This window comes from Pleurodeles waltl, chromosome 4_2, assembly GCF_031143425.1.
Source record: "Pleurodeles waltl isolate 20211129_DDA chromosome 4_2, aPleWal1.hap1.20221129, whole genome shotgun sequence".
Classification (NCBI taxonomy): Eukaryota; Metazoa; Chordata; class Amphibia; order Caudata; family Salamandridae; genus Pleurodeles; species Pleurodeles waltl.
Window position 1 is genome coordinate 959243268 of NC_090443.1, and position 18225 is coordinate 959261492.

Sequence of the window (18225 nt, forward strand, 5' to 3'; positions counted from 1 at the left end):
AGATCTTTCTTGAAGTATTTCTAGGTGGTGCTTGCCCTCATTGCAACAATAAAGGAGGTCTACTCCCTGAAAGTGCTTACCAAGAAGTATTGCTTGCAGCAAAGCATTGCTTCAGAATTATTTGATTTTCTAAATGAAAGGGTTTCTCAGAAGAGAGAATCTATGTTCTCCAGTGATCAGAAAACTCCTGAGATGACTAGTGTGCATGGCACATAAGTAGTGGTCCTTCATCTAGAGTCTTGTGAATAATGCAGGCAAGCTTCTTACCTCAATGGGAAGTAATTTTAGTGTGATTGGGATTGGGAAAATGTGTCTGAACTTCTGGCACCAGAAATTAGTCTGGTTGCCACGTTGAGGTATACTATTAGTGTGGTCAGGTGTATTTGTTTTAGTAAGGAGCTGCTGTAATTGAGTTGTGAGTGTATCATCAACTAGACAGCTGTTGTAAAGTCTTCTGTAGGGATGAGGGACTTGATCCATCAGAGGAGTCTCAAATGACAGGGGCCTCTTTGGTTAAAGTGTTGTGGGCATGTCGTTTTTGTCTAAGATTAATCCAAGGGATGTTGTGTTATCAACACTAAAAGGTTTGCAGCCAAACTTTCATTGCATCAAGGCAGTTATGCACAGAAGTGAAGGAGAGAGCAATCAAACCTTAGTTTTCTGGGGATTCATTTTGAGATGGTGTTGAGACGTTCACGTCTAAAGATTCCCTAGTGTTTTTGTAAGACTGGCTTAGTCCTGCAGGGTGGAATCTTTCATGATGAGTATCATTAGAGTATAGATGGAAGCAGATGTTGGATTATCTTTGGAAGCAGATCAGGAATTCCATGTACTATTTTAAAAGCATCAAGGGCAAGATAGAGTCTTGACAGTCACATTGTTGCGGGGGCATGGGTCTGGAGAGATAAAGTTTTATAGTCTAGTTTGCTGTGAATCATTTATGAGGCAGGATTCAAAGCATATCAGGACTGTGTCACCGATGTCCATTTGTTTACTCAGGTTTTTTAGCAAAGTGGCATGGTTGCTGTGTCAAAAGTGGTTGATGGGTCGAGAAGAAAGAAAAAGCATGGTTATTCAGAGCCAGCTATACACAGTTTATCATCAACCATTTGTAGTGCAGCTTACTCTGTACTTGTTTCATTAAAGGTTATTTCAGCATTGAATTTTCTTGTGTGCACAAGCTGCCATGGGGCAGTGCAAAAGTTTCAGGTTATGAAACTTTAGACATCCAGTTTTGCCTGTGCTAGCAGGGTACAGTACCAGATGATTGCCATCATATTTCATCTAACTTAAATGTAATAAATATCATTTAGGAAAATATTGTCTCATTGGAGGTAATGAAAGAATATGCACCCAGTGGGATGATATTTATGGAAACAATATTCAGATCACAGTATTTCTGTCAGGCAATATTTGTGTCCACATTATTCTGGCATACAACAAGCAGGACGGTCCCACAAAATAGCAGAATAAGGCACCAGGAGAGAGTTTTACTTTTTTGTCCACGTCTAGTCTAAATGGCCTTTATTTAGGTATCAACAAAGATTGCATTTTGTTCTTGGTTTGAGTTACACTGGGCTAAAGTGTTTTTCCATGTTCATTTTAAAGGACCATACTCTTGTTATTAATGTGGTTTGCGATGGGATGAAGTGTTCCTCCAAGTTTATTTTAAATAAAGTGTTGGTTCAAGTCTATTTTAAAAGGCCATCATTGTGGCTTAACATGGGATGAGGTGTTAGTCCAAGTCTATTTTAAAAGACCTCGCTCTTTTTATAGCTTATAGTTGGCCCAAGTCTATTTTGAAACGAGACTCTCTTATTCGTGTACTTTTTGCTGGGCTGAAGGGGTGGTCGGAATATATTTTAAATAGCCTCATTATGAAGTGATGGACAAAGTCTATTTTAAAACGCCTCATTCTTGGTATCATTGAGGTTTGTGATGGGGTGAAGTGTTGGGCCAAGTATTATTTAAAATGCCACTCTCTTGTTACTAGTCTTATTTGCACTGAAATGAAGTATTGGCCCAGGTCTATTTTGAGAGTCCTCACACTTGTTATCAGTATGGTTTGTGCTTGGATGAAGTGTTCGTCCAGGTCTATTTTAAAAGGCCTCACTGTTGGTATTGTAGGTTGCACTGGGATGAAGTATTTGTCTAAGTCCCTTTTAAAAGGCCTCACTCTTGGTATCAGTGTTGTTTGTGCTTGGATAAAGTGGTGGTTCGAGTTTATTTTAAAAGTCTTCAATCTTGGTATTGGGTTACTTGTGATTGGATGATGGGTTGGTCCACGTCTTTTTAAAAAGGCCTGACTCTTGTTATAAGTGTGGTTTGTGCTTGGCTGAAGTTTTGGTCCAAGTATATTTTAAAAGGCCTCACTCTTGTGATAAGGTGGGGTTTGTGCTGGGATGAAATGGTGTCCCCAGTCTGTTTTAAAAGGCTTCACTCTTGGTATCGGTGCGGTTTGTGTTGGGATGAAGTGTTGGCCTCATTCTATTTTAAAAGTCCTCACTGTTGATCTTGGTGTTGTTACTCTTGAATGAAGTGCTGTTGTAATTCCATTTTAAAATACCTCACTCATTTTGTTATGTGGTTATAGTCCAAGTCTATTTTAAAAGTCTTCACTCTTGGTGTCAGTGTGGTCCGTGATGGGATGACGTGTTGGCCTCGTTTTGTTTTAAAAGCCCCCACTATTGATATCAGTGTAGTTTCCAATCAGATGGAGTGCTGGTGTAAGTCTATTTTAAAATGCCTCACTCCTTTTGTTAGTGTGGTGCTGGTCCAAGTCTGTTTTAGAAGGATTCACTCTTGGTATCAGTGTGGGTTGTGCTGGGATGAAACTTTGATCCAGGTGTGCTATAAAAGGCCTTACTCTTGTTATTAGTGTGCTTTGTGTTTTGGTGAATTACTAGTAAAGTCTGTTTTAAAAGACTTCACTCTTGTTATTAACGTAGTTTGTGTCTGGATAATGTGTTGTTCTTTGTTATGTGTTATGTTATGTTACGATTCTTGTATAGCGCATGACTACCCAAAGGCCTCCCAGCGCTGAAGAACCAATCTCCATAATTCTGGATACATAACAAAACATATTAGAACAGCTAAGTTTTTAATCCTTTCCAAAAATTAAATTCATAACTAATTAACCGAAGGCTTCCGGAGAGGGAATTCCACAGTTTGGCTCCAAGATAAGCCATTGTAGTGCCTCCCCATCTGGATTTTTTACATCTAGGTACAGTGACAAACGCTGCTGAAGCGGACCTGAGTTCTCTGGTTGGAGAATAAAAAGATGCGAGGGTCTTTAAGTAAATGGGGCCTCTATTGTAAAGTTATCTATGGATACAGCACAGGGTTTTAAACACTATGCGCTGTTCCACTGGAAGCCAGTGGAGTGCGGCAAGGGCAGTTTTTAACCAAGACATGTCTCTGAATTTCTAAAAGAAGCCGGGCTGCGGCGTTTTGAACTACTTGTAATTTCCTTTTAATATATCTCGGAGAACCAAGAAATAGTCAATTTCCATAATCTAGTCGAGAAATGGTGAGAGCCTGAATGATGAGTCTTTTTTGCCAAAAACTGAAGTATGGCAAAAATCTTCCTCAGAAGCCTTATTATACCAAAGCAGGGGGCAGAGATTTTTTTAGCTTGGTATTCCAAAGTGAGTTGGGGGTCAAGCCAAACTCCTAAACTTTTAACATGATTCTTAGGAGCAGGCAGCTCCCCCAAAGAAATCAGCAACTTAGGGTTCATGCCCAGATGGGGACCCTGACCTAGTATCATTACTTCTGTTTTATCTCCATTTAATTGGAGCATGCTTTCATTCATCCATCTTGACACTGCCTGTAGACAACAAGGCAGTGGGCATTCATCAGGACCTGAATTAGAGGAGAACGAAACCACTAACTGGGTGTCGTCTGCATAAGAACCTAAGGAGTTTTCAAATGGCTCCACTATCTTGGCCAGGGGAGCCATATATATATTGAATAATGTTGGACTAAAGGAGGAGCACTGTGGCACCCCACAATTGCATTTAAATCTACTGGAAAAATATGAACGATCAAGAACCTGGAATGTTCTTCCCTTCAAGAACGAAGTAAGCCAGCTAAGTGCTCCTCCCTCAATTCCCATCTCTTTCATCCTCTGACACAGCAAATAGTGATCCACTGTATCAAAGGCCGCACTAAGATCAAGGAGTACAATTGCCGTGGGGTGTCCCTGATCCATACGCTTCCTAGCCTCTTCCATGACGGCGATCAAAGCATATTCAGTGTTGTGTCGAGGCCTAAAACTCATTTGGGTGGGATGAAGGATGTTGTTATCCTCTAGGTATGTAGATAGTTGAGCATTAATATGTTTGTCTAATATTTCGGAAGGGGAAGGAAGTAGCGATATAGGTCTATAGTTTTTAAGCACTGATGCATCCAGGTTTGGTTTTTTCAGCAAAGGTTTGACTATAGCATGCTTTCACTGATCGGGAATGGTGCTTCTAGATATGGAGAGGTTTACAAGTTCAGTCAAAACACAAACAATGTCTGGACCCCCAAGGGCCATTATCAATGGAGGAGCAGAGTCTAAAGGAGATCCTGACTTGAGAGCTGAGAGATAGGAGGCTACCTGATCCTGTGAAATAGGAGTAAATTGAGAAATAGAGGCAGCACAATTATGATGAAAATCTGCTGCATCTACTTTAAAAGGCCTCACGCTTTGGTATCAGTGTGGTTTGTGCTGAGATGAAGTTCTAGTTCAAGTCTCTTTTAAAATACTTTACTCTTGTTAATAATGTAGTTTGTGGTGGGATGCAGAATTGCTCCAAATCTATTTTAAATGTCCTCACTCTTGTTAATATTGTCGTTTGGCCTCACTCTTGGTGTTTGACGATGAGTTGAAGTGTTGATCCAAGTCAGTTCTAAAAGGCTTCAGTCCCGCCTTGAGACCCTCAGGGGTGAGTAGCCGTGCTTTACAAAAACTGATTGATTGATTACAAAAACTGATTGATAATGTGATGAAGTATTGACCCAAGTGTATTATAAATGGCCCTCACTTTGTGTCAGTGTTGTATGTGATGGGTTGAAGTGTTGATCCAAATCTGTTCTAAAAGGCCTCGCTCTTGGCAGTAGTGGAGCACAGACCAATGCAAAAGAAGCACATGAGTGCTGAGGCAAATAGACAGGTCCAGCACTCAGGGTAAGAGTAAATCCAGCTGCAGAAAAAAAGCATACAGGTTGGTGTTCCTTACAGTGCAGAGGGATCCTGCTCTTGTCACGTATGTGGTAAGTCAGCTGAAAAGGAGAGACTAGACATCCATGTTGTGGCACACACATCTAACTCAATGATTTGTCAGTTTATCACCAGAGGGGTTTGGAAATTAGGTCACCTCATTACATGCTACCTTGTAGAGCACGAGGAGCTTATTTTCCTGAAATTCGTAATAGAAGATTGACAATTTTTGTTTTGAATAGGGGTAGGCGTAACTCGCGTAATTTCACGTAATTTGCGAAATTACAGTAAAATTACACAAGATTACATGTAATTATGTGAGATGCGCAGCCTTTGTTTAGCACTATGTTATTAGCACAAAAATGCACCTGTGCATCCAAAATTGACCTGAGGATGCATGTTGCCCTAAGAAAATAGCTCTAAATGCAACATAACAGCTGCAGCCAGTAGTCGGTCATGCTCTGTTCCTGCAAAATTTGGGTAGGTAGGCATTTTTGCCCCAAATTACGCGAACTGGTGTTTTCATGTAATTATCAATAATTTAGCATCACAAAAGTAATGCGAAATTACTGAAATTACTCCGGTTACTCTGACGCAATTAAAGTTTTGCCTGGGCCTATTTTTGAAAAGAATGAGCAATCTTGAGTTAATTCATTATATTTATTTTTCTCATAACTCATGCCTACTCCACTTTCCTCTCTCAGAGTACTGTTTCGCCGTCCCACCCAACCAGCGACTGACATTGAGGTTTGAGGACTGGGAGAGGGACATATCTTGGTGCTCCAACTATGCTGTGTATTTTTTGTTGTTTGTGTATTTTTGTGGCTTTGGCTTGTTTGTTGTTGTTTGCTATGCTGTTTATATATGGTAGAGCCCTGACCATAATGTTTCTATTTCCTGCCTTTAAGTTATTACTGTTTGTGCGTAGGATTCTGTATATCGCTTTTGCGTTGCAGTTGTTTGCATGTGTGGGGCATTGTATTTGGCGCCATGTGACCATTTCTTTCTTCCCCTCTTGCAGCATTTTTCCTGCTATACCCAGTGCTTAATTTGTGCTTGGTGTTTCCGGTGCTTCTGCCTCAAGCATTTGCTGCCAGCAAAAGACACATATAAGAAAGACGGAGGAAGGGAAAAATGAAAAAGCGTCACAAAGGGAGAAAGCAGGAAGCTGCAAGAGTGAGCTGTAAGGCAGGGAGTGGCTGTAAATGGATGAAAAAGGCCCGAGATGGCTTCAGGATATCGCTGCCTCAGTATTCTGTGCTCGCACATTTAATTGCAGCAACCGCGTGTTTAAGAGGAGAGCTCTGGGCACCGGAACGTTTATATTTACAAATTAAGCACTGGCTATACCTAGTTTTTTTTTTAACATAAACAGTTTTTTACTGGTAGTTTCTCCTGTGTGTAGCTCTCGCAGGGCGGGCCCAGAAACATGAAGTAATTTTGCCTCCATCACAGAACTTGGTAAATTGACAAGCTGTCATAGAGGCTCGTTTAAGGTGAGGGGGTGAAGGAGATCTGCTCTAAACCAGAGGATGTCCCACACTGTCACGCCAGTGTTAACCCCCTCCCATCACCCCGAATGGACGTCATTTAGGGGTTGCCAGGGGACGCATCTGCAACCCAGCAATTGCCTTGCAGCTCCTGGCACTGACTTTGCGACCCATTTGCCTCAGATTTGGCAAAATCAGTGCCAAGAACACACGGTGGCTCCAAATTCCATATTTACAGCACGTTTTACTTATACTAATAGTGAATAATATTCTCTTATTCACTATTAGTGTAATAAAACATAGAGCACACATAGCTGGTATAGAACCTTTCGTGGTAGCTGTAGTAAGTAAAGCTATTTTTAAATGTATGTTGTGTGCGTGCATCCAGGTGAGACTGCGTTTAGGTGAGAAAAGAGTGGGCATATGTGTGCCCATGTCTATATGTGTAAGTATGTGTGTGTGAGCGAGAGCCAGTGACAGGTAGTGAGAGAGATTGTGTGAAATTGAGGCCCAAATTTACTGTTCTTTGACGCAAAGCAACACTGCTGCAAAGATGATGTGCTGCCTCGTGGGTAGGGGAGAGAAAAATATGCACCACATCTACTAAGAAATCGTGCATTGTTTCTCTCGCTGTGCGCTGGTGCACTGTTGGAAGCCATGCATCAATGAACAGGCCTTTGCCCCATAGCGCAAGGTGTGTGCATCCTCTGAAGCATTGGTTTTGTACTGGATGTGGTATATTCCAGTACAAAAACTATGCTTTAAGACTTTTCCCCCTTTTTATGTGTACTGTAGAATTCAGCATTCAGGCAAAATTGGAAAAACAAGGGGATATGAAAACATTTCTCCTCATGTCTGCCTCGAGCAGTCGTAGGATTTTGGTGCAAATACCTCTCTACCAATGTTTGTAGATAGGGATTTGTGTCAATAACCATAGGTGGTTGCACGGGATTTTCATGCACCATTCATGGAACGCCCAGTTGATGTAAAATAATGCAAAACAATGCATAGTGCAATTTTGAGTTACTTTGGGATACTATCCAATGCAAATCAAGACTTGCTTTGGATAGTAAATCCCACCCTAACACTGCACGAGTTTGCATCACAAAAGTGACACAAACATGGTGCCAAGCATTAGTAAACCTGGGTGTGAGTGTCTGTAAGTGTGAGTGAGTATGAGTGAAATTAGGTGCAGATGGAGGTGGGTGAGTGCAACTGAATAAGAATAAGTGTAAGTGTGATGTAAGAGAGTGTGGCGGTGATGTTGGGGTCATGTGACATGCCTTACTGGCAAAGATTCTGGGTTAGGTGTAATATGATGTCACTTCCTGTGGGTATGGGATGTCACTTCCGCTACCCCTGGCATTTTGTTGAATCGATGCCCCTTTTCCCCGCCTCCCTCATTTACTGATAGGTAGAAACTTAGCTGGCTCCATCTTCTGAAATGCTTTTCTGTGGGTCCATCCTTCATAGTGCTTCTGACAAAGCATTTCAGGGCACCATGTATTTTTTCTGCTTTCATGGCAGACAGTTGCGAAAAAGATAGAAAGAAATAATGACCCCATGCAGTGGGAGAAAACTTCCAGCCCTTCACAGTCATTGATTTTTTTTCTTCTGCAGAAAAATGCCGAGCGTGCTGCCATGACATGGCAGTGCTGCCAACCCTTGTGTTGTTGCTATAGGTGCTCCTGACGTGTCAGCAGGTGAACGTTAGAGAAAAGTGCCCTGCATTAGGGGCAGTGACGTCTAACTTTGGAGGGGTGGGTGCCACTGGACTTGTGAATGGAGATCTTCCTCCGACTGACCATTTAGGAAGACCCTAAGGCAAAGTTTATATGACTCCATTACAGCTCTTGTGTTCTGGCGTCAAATTGACACTTTAACGGCTAATAAACTGATATATTTTTTTTTAATTACAAACTACTTCATCATAGATTTCCTTTTTTCCTGACTTTTTTGGAATTTAAAAGCCTTCGCAAAGGAGTGTAAAAATCTGCACAGGTTGTACATATCCTACTGCATTCATTTAATTCTACGGGTTCCAAATGCTGGAGCAGAACTTGAGGGTGGGAAAAGAGGGAGATCTTAGCACTAGCTGAAGGTATCATGGATTGAAGGACTTTCTTATTGAAGCAGGGTCAAGACCGATTTGCATATGGCTGGGTCCGATATGACGTATCATAGTGTGCATAATAATGATGGACTGGAATGTGGTCCAAGTAATTACTAGTCTCTAAGATTAATTAAACCATTCCATCCATCACTTTTTTGTACAGTTCAGTGTGATGCCCACTGTGAGACAGGTATGCCCAGATGAGGGTTCCATGCACACTGTGCCACCGGAACCAAGCTGTACTCTACAGATGTGTCCTAATACTTTTGAAACCGATCTCAGGTTGCTTGTATTATTATTTAGGGAGGAGCTGACTTGGCGGTTTGGGCTGGTCTGTTCCTATTGGAACAAGGTTAAGACGCATTTGCAAATGGCTGGGTCCAAACTGAGGGGGTATGGTTTGCAAAATATCAATGTCTGGGATGCAGCCCGAGTAATTACTAGTGGCTGAGATCAATTCAAGGATTCTATCCACCACTTTGTTGTATACATTAAAAAATGTAGAGAAGCCACTCCCTGCCTCCTTAGCAGGGAAATAGCTGCTTCAGAAGTTTTGTGGCGGGACTTCTGCTGATTTTCAGGAGTGCACTGGGAAACATAGACTCGCATTTTCACTAATTAATCCTCCATATAAAACGTTAAAATACACAATTATAATCAAACCTAGCTATTGTTAATAATATATGGCACTGTTAGACTTTGGCGATATTTGTATTTCAAATCTATGGGGGTCATTCCAACCCTGGCGGTCATCGACCGCCAGGGTGGATGACCACGGAAGCACCGCCAACAGGCTGGTGGTGCTTCCCTGCCCATTCTGACCACGGCGGTAAAGCCGCGGTCAGAAAAGGGGATCCGGCGGTTTCCCGCCGGATTTCCCCTGTCTGGGCTGAATCTCCATGGCGGCGCTGCAAGCAGCGCCGCCATGGAGATTCCGACCCCCTTCCCGCCACCCTGTTTCTGGCGGTTTTTACCGCCAGGAACAGGATGGTGGGAATGGGTGTTGTGGGGCCCCTGGGGGCCCCCTGCACTGCCCATGCCACTGGCATGGGCAGTGCAGGGGCCCTCTAACAGGGCCCCAGCATGATTTTCACTGTCTGCTTAGCAGACAGTGAAAATCGCGACGGGTGCAACGGCACCCGTCGCACCCCTGCAACACCGCCGGCTCCATTCGGAGCCGGCTTCTATGTTGCAGGGCCTTTCCCGCTGGCCCGGCGGGTGCTCCTTTGGCGGGCGCCCGCCGGCCCAGCTGGAAAGCCAGAATGGCCTCCGCAGTCTTTTGACCGCGGAGCGGCCAAATGGCGGTGACCGCATGGCGGGCGGCTACCGCCGCCCGCCGCGGTCAGAATGACCGCCTATATGTCTAAATGAGGAGCCATGGCCAGGACATGCAAAGATTGTTGCACAAGCATTTGGATAAAAACTCGACCCAAAAATCACAAAGGTCCTGAAAAACTCAACCCTGACTTTACACATTCAAACTCCAGGTAAAGGCCAGCATACTTAGCCTGTGTCAGGTAAAACTATCTAGTCACATCGGAAATGCATTCAGGAAAATCATTCAGCATTTGTGAAGAAGGTCCTGACTTTTGTCCAACAGTCAAGTGTAAGCCAGTAGGTTTGGGTTCTGTCAGTTCAGCACCATTAACACTCCAATTTAGCCGCCAATTGTAACGTTTCTTACTCATTGAGGAGTGTTTTTGCTTATTCTGACCCGCAGACCGAATGATCTTAGGACATCACCCTGGTCTGGCGTAACTCATGATAAACCCCACTATTGAGGTTTTCTGGTTGGGTTGGGGCAGATCAGAGTCGGTTCTATCAAAGTGAGGCTTGCGTACTTGTGCTCACACAAGAGGAGTAGAAGGACATCTGCCTGCTCAACCTCGCATCTCTCATGAGGATTCAAAGCTCGTGTCATCTGCAGTCCCATGAGAAGATGCTGACTTTTGCTCCACAGTGAACTGAAAGCCAGTAGGTTTGAGTTCTGTTATTTCAGCACCATTAACACTTCAAGGCACTATGACCAATTTGAAGACAAACGATTGTACACACCATTAGGCAGCCAAACAGAATGTTTGTTACTCAACAAGGATCTTTTTTGCAGCTTCAAACCTCAAACTGGAATGATATTTGGACACCTCTCAGGTCTGCGGGATCTCTTGATAAATTATTTTTTGCTTACACCGCATGATTTCTCATAGTAAAGAGATTGGCTGACAGGATTGAGAAAGATCATCGAGTCAGTTCTACCATAATGAGGCTTGCATTCCTGTGCTCACGCAGAAGGACCTCTGCCCACTAACCCTCTCATCTCTGATGAATCTTCAAAGCTTGTGCCATCTGCGCGCCCTCTCCCATCCCATGAGACATATCGGCTTGGCATCCTCGGTTTGGGAAGGATGATACTTCTTAGGAGCTACCAGGCGGTCCCCCTTCGTCCAGTGAGACGTATCAGCGTGGCATCCTCGGTTTGGGAAGGATGATACTACTTAGGAGCTACCAGGCGGTCCCCCTTCATCCAGTGAGACGTATCAGCGTTGCATCCTCGGTTTGGGAAGGGTGATACTACTTAGGAGCTACCAGGCGGTCCCCCTTCCGTCCAGTGAGACGTATCAGCGTGGCATCCTCGGTTTGGGAAGGATGACTCCACTTAGGAGCTACCAGGCGGTCCCCCTTCGTCCAGTGATACATATCTGCGTGGCATCCTCTGTTTGAGAAGGATGATACTACGTAGGAGCTACCAGGCGGTCCCCCTTCTGTCCAGTGAGATATATCAGCGTGTCATCCTCCATTTGGGAAGGATGACTCCACTTAGCAGTTACTAGGTGGTGCCTCTTCCATCCCATGAGATATATCAGCGTGGCATCCTTGCTTGAGAATGATGACTCAACTTAGGAGCTACCAGGTGGTCCCTCTTCCATCCCATGAGATATATCAGCGTGGCATCCTCGTTTGGGAAGGATGACTCTCCTTAGAAGCTACCAGGATCCAGCTTAGAGAGTACCTTCACATGGATCATAAAACAGAAAGCGCTCAGAGCTCATTAAAGAAGTCATTGCCGGGGAGGACCCTCCAGAGGCAAGGTGTCCCTTTTCTTTATCTTTCATCAGTTGCCCCTGTGCAAACAAAATGCAATTCCTCAATTGTTTTAAAATGCACTAAATCTAAACTGTACTTGTCTGTCTGCTCCTTGGCCAGTATCTGTTTATCCACTTTTCACTTGCAGGATGCAGTCTGTTTTCTGACTACTTGGTCTTTAACCTTGACACGACCTTCACTGGCACGCCTGGCTGTCCAGTACGTCCAAAGGCCCTCTTGAGCTTTCTGGTAGCCACTAGTTTGCACATACTTCCCTTTCACTCACTGTGGGCTCCTGCAAAATGTATTTTTCCTTCCAGCCTGTCTTTGATTTTTTTAAATTGTTTCAGCCATCATGCTCATGCTAAGGATTTGATTTCCAGGGTTTTTTAAACGAGGAAAACTGTGTTTGCATACTGTTAGCTTTAAATAGTTGTGAGCAATTTTCAGACATTTTACCCCTTGCTAATTTGAGAGATGAAGTACTGCAGATCACGATGCGTCTAATTTACACCTGCAGACGTGTCTCTTGACGGTCTCTCAACTTTCAGGAAGGTGCGACCGCAGCCACCGATCTAAAACATATCACTTTTTGTGTCTTTTGTTTAAAGTTATATTGCGAACACATATTCAAGTAGGCAGGTTTTCCACTGCTCCAAAAACTACAGAAGAGTTAGAAGCTAAAAGAATTGAATTTCAGAGCAGCACCATGGTCCCGATCCACCTTCCCTCCAGACCCTGCGCAACCGCTCTAAAATGTCAATCCCTGGCTCCTTCATACGTGGGAAGTGTGGGGGTGGGGGGGGAGCTCCTGGGCTATAGTTAATTTCTGCACTGAGATCCCCCATCTATTCCCCCGCATACAGTCACACCTGAAGTCAGTGTTGAGAAGTATTATGTCTGCTTGTTGAGGCTCAAACCCTACTACTGTCCTGCAGCAATGGAAATGTTCATGGCCATAACAAAGGCCCCCGTGGTACAGGGGAAGGTTGTAGGGTGAGTTCCACGGGGCCCCCTCAGCAGACTATCCGGGCCCGAGAGCTCCTGAATAAGTCCGGAGGGCGCCTCTCCGTGTGCTTTGCAGAGGGGCCCTCTCAAGTTTCGTTGCGGTACTGACAAATGTTTATTACTCTCTCCCCTCCCCCAGACGAAAGAAGGTGCCTCCCCTTTATGGGAACTGTGCTCTCTTTTTAACATTACTAAATGGAGTTTAATCATTTATTTCACTACGATGTGTCCTGATCGCCGTGCCAGGATATACTACACCAGTGGTTCCCAACCCTTGACTTCTGTGGAACCCAACTTTATCATTACTGAAACCCAAAGACCCCCACTGAATCCTTATTGGAATCCAGGGACCCCCCAGTGAGTCATTACTGAAAGCTGGGGACCCATTCTGTTAATATTATTTAATTTTCTAAGCAGTCGTGGACCCCATCAGGAGGATTCATGGACCCCCAAGGGACCCCGGACCACAGGTTGGGAACCACTGCACTACACTTTTTGTGCAGTGTGTTTTGATTTTGCTGTTCTGCTTACAGCCCCGGAACTTTCCATCCCCTTTCTATGTTCTGCTTCGCCGTGATGGTTATCGCCAATAAATCAGAAACACTGAGTGCTATACTTTTATCTGCCTTTGCAGCCACTCGGTCCCCAGCCAGCAGAAGTAACCTTAAATTCATAAATGAAAAGTGTACACACATTAAGTTGCCCCAAAAAAGGCACAATGAACATGAAAAAAGGCATCAGAACTGAATTATATATTTTTTAAGTGTAGGACTTCGCCATTGATTTGACCATGAATAGATTATGTTGCTACTACGTCTAATTTCCCTGGTGTTTGTTCTTTAGGTTTATGGCCTCCTTCCACTAGAAACTCAAATCTAACATAGTTGGTATAACAGAATCCATGGAACTGCTGGTCAGGAGCCTTACATACTTGGAATAATGCGCAAAACTCGAAGGTTTATAAGCTCTTTGTTGTTCCTTCGTCTGAGTCCCCTGCTCTGGAGTCGTGATGCAAGAGGGGGGTCTGTAAACCAGTGAAGAGGGATATGGGTAGTCCTTGGAATCGCTGAGCTGTGCACCACCAACCTCTCCCCAAAGTGATGTTCAAGGACAGTGCGCATCTCACACAGAACGCAATCCACACCGTCCAGGCACTATTATTTTAATTGCAAGCAGATGTGTTGAATCTGCAGATACAACCCCACTATGCTTGAGATTTGTGAAGTAGCTAACTATCAACTTAGTGATGATAACATTTGTGAAGCAATGAAGCTCATGAATACTAGCCAGCATTTGTGAAGCTCATGAATACTAGCCAGCATTTGTGAAGCTCATGAATACTAGCCAGCATTTACGAAGTTCATGAATACTAGCCAGCATTTGTGAAGCTCATGAATACTAGCCAGCATTTGTGAAGCTGGTAAATATTACTCCAGCGGTAATTGACATTTGCAAAGTTGGTAAATATCACAAAAGCAGTAATAACATTTGCAAAGGTAGTACATATCACCCACGCCGTAATAACATTTGTGAAGCTGGTAGATATCAATGAGCCGAGAGATAATTAGTGAAGTTGGTACATATTAAACGGGTGGTGATAACACTGGTGAAGTTGGTAGATGTTAGCCAGCCATGATAGCCTTAGTGAACTTTGTATACATGGCACAGCCACTGTAAACATTTGTGAAGTTGCTAGACATCAGCCAGTTGTGAAAACAATAGTGAAGCTGGTGGATATTACCCAAGGCAGTGTTAACACATGTGAAATTGGTAGCTATCACCCAGCCGATGATAATATTGGTGAAGTAGGTAGATTTCACCCAAGTGGCGAAAACATGCATGAAGTTGAGAAGTTAGCAGATACCACCAAGCCGGTGATAACATTTATGAAGTTGGCAGATATTACCCATTCGGCGATAACATGTGTGGAGATAATGGTGCTTGTGGCCAGTTGGAAAAAAATAAACCATTCCAACAACATTATATAGCCGATGTAGCTGGTGGAGTGCACTAACTTTGAGGAAGTTTTCATTTGACATAGCACACCAGCGATAATAATAATAGTGCTGGATACCTAATTTTTGGCATCGCTGAACAGAAACTATTACCTAATTTTAGAATACACAATTTACTCATCTTGGTAAGACTGAAGGTTGATCTGGCCCTGGTGTGTTACAAATGTGTGATCTGCAGCACTAAATATTTATATTAATGAAAACTCTTGCTGGTTTAAAATTGATTATTTCTTTGTATGTGGCAAATCAGTTATCAACAACCTACCTTAAACAGGCACTTTAATATCTTTCCCAAAAAAAGTAGGTGCACGACACCCCTGTTCATAGTCTTAAAAATAGATGTAAACATTTGGAATGTTTATCCAAGGCTGGGACAGTCTGCACAGTGATTTAGTGAGCTCTCAATGCATTTGATTATGGTGTAATGAACTGAGGCAATGCAGAGGGAGGTTGGAATATCACAGCCACTCTAGAATTGAGGGGAGGGAGAACATGTCAAGTGCTCACTGATTATTGTCAAAAGAAAGTACAGCACAACAATGATTGTGGTGAGACTTTGGTATGGAATGTTGCCCTTGAAGTATGTTCATACCTTTAGCTTCCCCATCCATTTCCACATACAATCAAGAAGGAGCTCATAATCTGTTGCTTTGCAGGCAGCCTTGAGAACAAGAGGATTCAAGACAAGTCGTCCTGGGTGATTTGTCGTCCTGAACCCGGTCTGAATATGGCTGCTGACCATGGATGGCAATGTGTGTTTCAGTAAATGTCAGCACTTGCTTTGTGAACTGTTGTAGATCATCTTGCTGGTATATGGGCTGTTGGAATTGGGGCAATAGTGAGCCCTTTTGGGCAATTTCTGGTTATTTTTAATGGAGAAAGTGAGTGAGACCTGATCCTTCTTGGAGGGAGGGATGATTACATGTCTTGCGTTCTCGTGCAAGAGTTTTAGAGGACTGTTCTATACATGCAACTGGGCAGAGTTCTGTTAGAAGGTCTGAGGCTTTAGTCCTGTTTGCCGTCTATCGTTCTTGGGACAGGCTCGGTAGATGGAATGGAGCTAACAAGTGCTCGTGTAGTTGTGGTAGGAATAGTGGCGGGGGAAACATTTTGGTGTCTAGGAAGATAACATTACGAATTTTCGAGATTTTTCTACCAGAATCCAGGTGCCATTCTTATTGCTGTTGAGAGCACATGATTCTTACTCTAGTGACTCATGTAATATAATCTGCTGGTAAATATTTAACTGCTTAGTGGTTTGGTGTCCAGCCTCATTAATTGATTGTCCTGCTGGGATTTTTTGGCCCTGCATATTACCACATTGTAACCTGTGTTGAGTATTGTAAATTGTGTTTTGGTCTCTCACGGTGTAGTTGCACACCAGCTACAGAGTAGTTTGCCACCATGCTTTGTAAGTTGGCTACTTCTAGTATGAACACGTCCTTGTCTGCTTTATTTCTCAAAGATTCTTTTATTAGTTGGAATGGCCCGCCACTGTCAAGAGCGTCGTTAAATTTTAGAATGCGTGCATCTCCGTGACATTGTATTTTGTTTTCCTGCTCTATGTTAGTTTGTAGGTTTCAAGTGTGGGTGGTGAAGTCGGAGACTTTCTGTGGCATTCTTAAGGGGTTTCCATGCTGAAGCTGTAGCCGTCAGCTGGCGTGAGAACAGTATGGTCTGTGGCAAGCTGGTTCTTTGACCGCACTAGTCTTGTTGTATTCCTTAGGTACAGATTCTCTTGTTGATGCAAATAGTTAATCCGTCTTGGGCACACATCCTGGATCCACCCTGCCCTTGACCTACAAAAGTAAGTGTAGAACCATGAATTCTTCATGAATTGAAATTGTAAGCCAACCCTAAATGGCCTTGTGGTTATACGGTGCAAGTGTTAACTTGTAAACCGTGAAGACCTGGGTATAATGCAGCCTTTGGGAGTTAACTCAGAAATTGTGTGATTCTGGGCAACTTGTTTAATCTATCTGTATCTCATGCTGTATGCACGTGTAATGTAAATATCTAAAAAAAAGCAAGTATTGTGCTGTCTAGTAGTATCCCAATGACATGTTCTCGCCCCTACCCCCACATCCTTTCCCCATTAATTTTGGTTTCTGTATACAAGTTTCTCACAGACCACTTACACCATCTTGCTTAATGTACAGTACCTCATTGTCTGCTACAAGGAATAGCATCTGTAAAGCTCTGTTACTCCTCTTATCAAATAATCCACATTTTCTGAGACCACAGACTACTGAAATAAGCACATTTTCACAGTACTTTCCTTAAAGTGGCTATGTAAACAAATCACATCCACGTAGCCTTAGAATACCACTACTTTTGTAAAGCCAAAATGCCTGGACTGTAGCAAGGTCAATCCTTTGAAAGGTTAGACTTCAGAATGGCCTCTATTGCTGCATGTGTGTTGCAAAGTCCTCCCTAGAAGAAAGCACATCAGGGTCTTGCATTTTGGCATGGGCAAGATGCAGAGAGCCTGAAAGGCAACCGACTTAGGTTCGATTTCAACAATGGCCAACTTTCAGCATAAAGTTGATGTGTGTGGATATGGCTGGCACGTACCTCTGTATGTGTCTCTGTGTGTTTGTGTCTCTGCTTTGGCAGTGAATCGTGATTTTGTAATCCATATCTTTGGCTCAGGAAGGAGAAAATTCAACAAAACTAATTAGGTCGACATACGTTGCTACACTGATTCAGTAAGCCCATGATATGAGCAGGAACCATTAAAAATACAAGATTTTGTGTCTATATGACGTTTTTCATATTCTGTGCACAGTAGTTACAAAACCCGTATTTTCCCAAGCAGCTGCCTGTCTAGCTCAGACCCTCATGATATTGTGGTGCCTCTGCGTATTGATCTGTGGTCCTGACGCGGATGTCGCCAGCACGCAACCAGACAACAGATGGAGACCAAGGAGTGAATATGTTCTCTGTTCAGCAGCAGGACCGCTTGCTACTGGGCACAAGTTAATTATGTTACTAGCAGCTTTGTTACCTCGTCGTATATATATTAATAGAATTGTACTTGAGGGCAAAAGACATTTTGACAAGAAAGGGCAAGATCAGAAGATTTCTAACTTTAAGGATGAGGGCCCAAAGGATGATGATAAGAGAAAAATAAGTTGAATTTAATTACATACTTTACCTGCTATATATTATTTTCTAGTGGCTATGAGTACACCGGGGCCAGGTAGAGGCAAAAGAGCAGAGAGAGGGGACCGAGGGCAAGGGGACGGGAAGGGTGATGAGAGGCACCATGGAGATGAGCGTGGCAAGGGAGATGTGGCTTAGCTGTTAGAG

The 18225-nt window shown here is 43.4% G+C and overlaps 1 protein-coding gene across 4 annotated transcripts in view; it reads left to right on the forward strand.

Moving 5' to 3' along the window:
- Positions 1-18225, forward strand: part of B4GALT2 (beta-1,4-galactosyltransferase 2) — a 625157-nt gene that overhangs the window by 93419 nt on the left and 513513 nt on the right. The window lies entirely within an intron of this gene.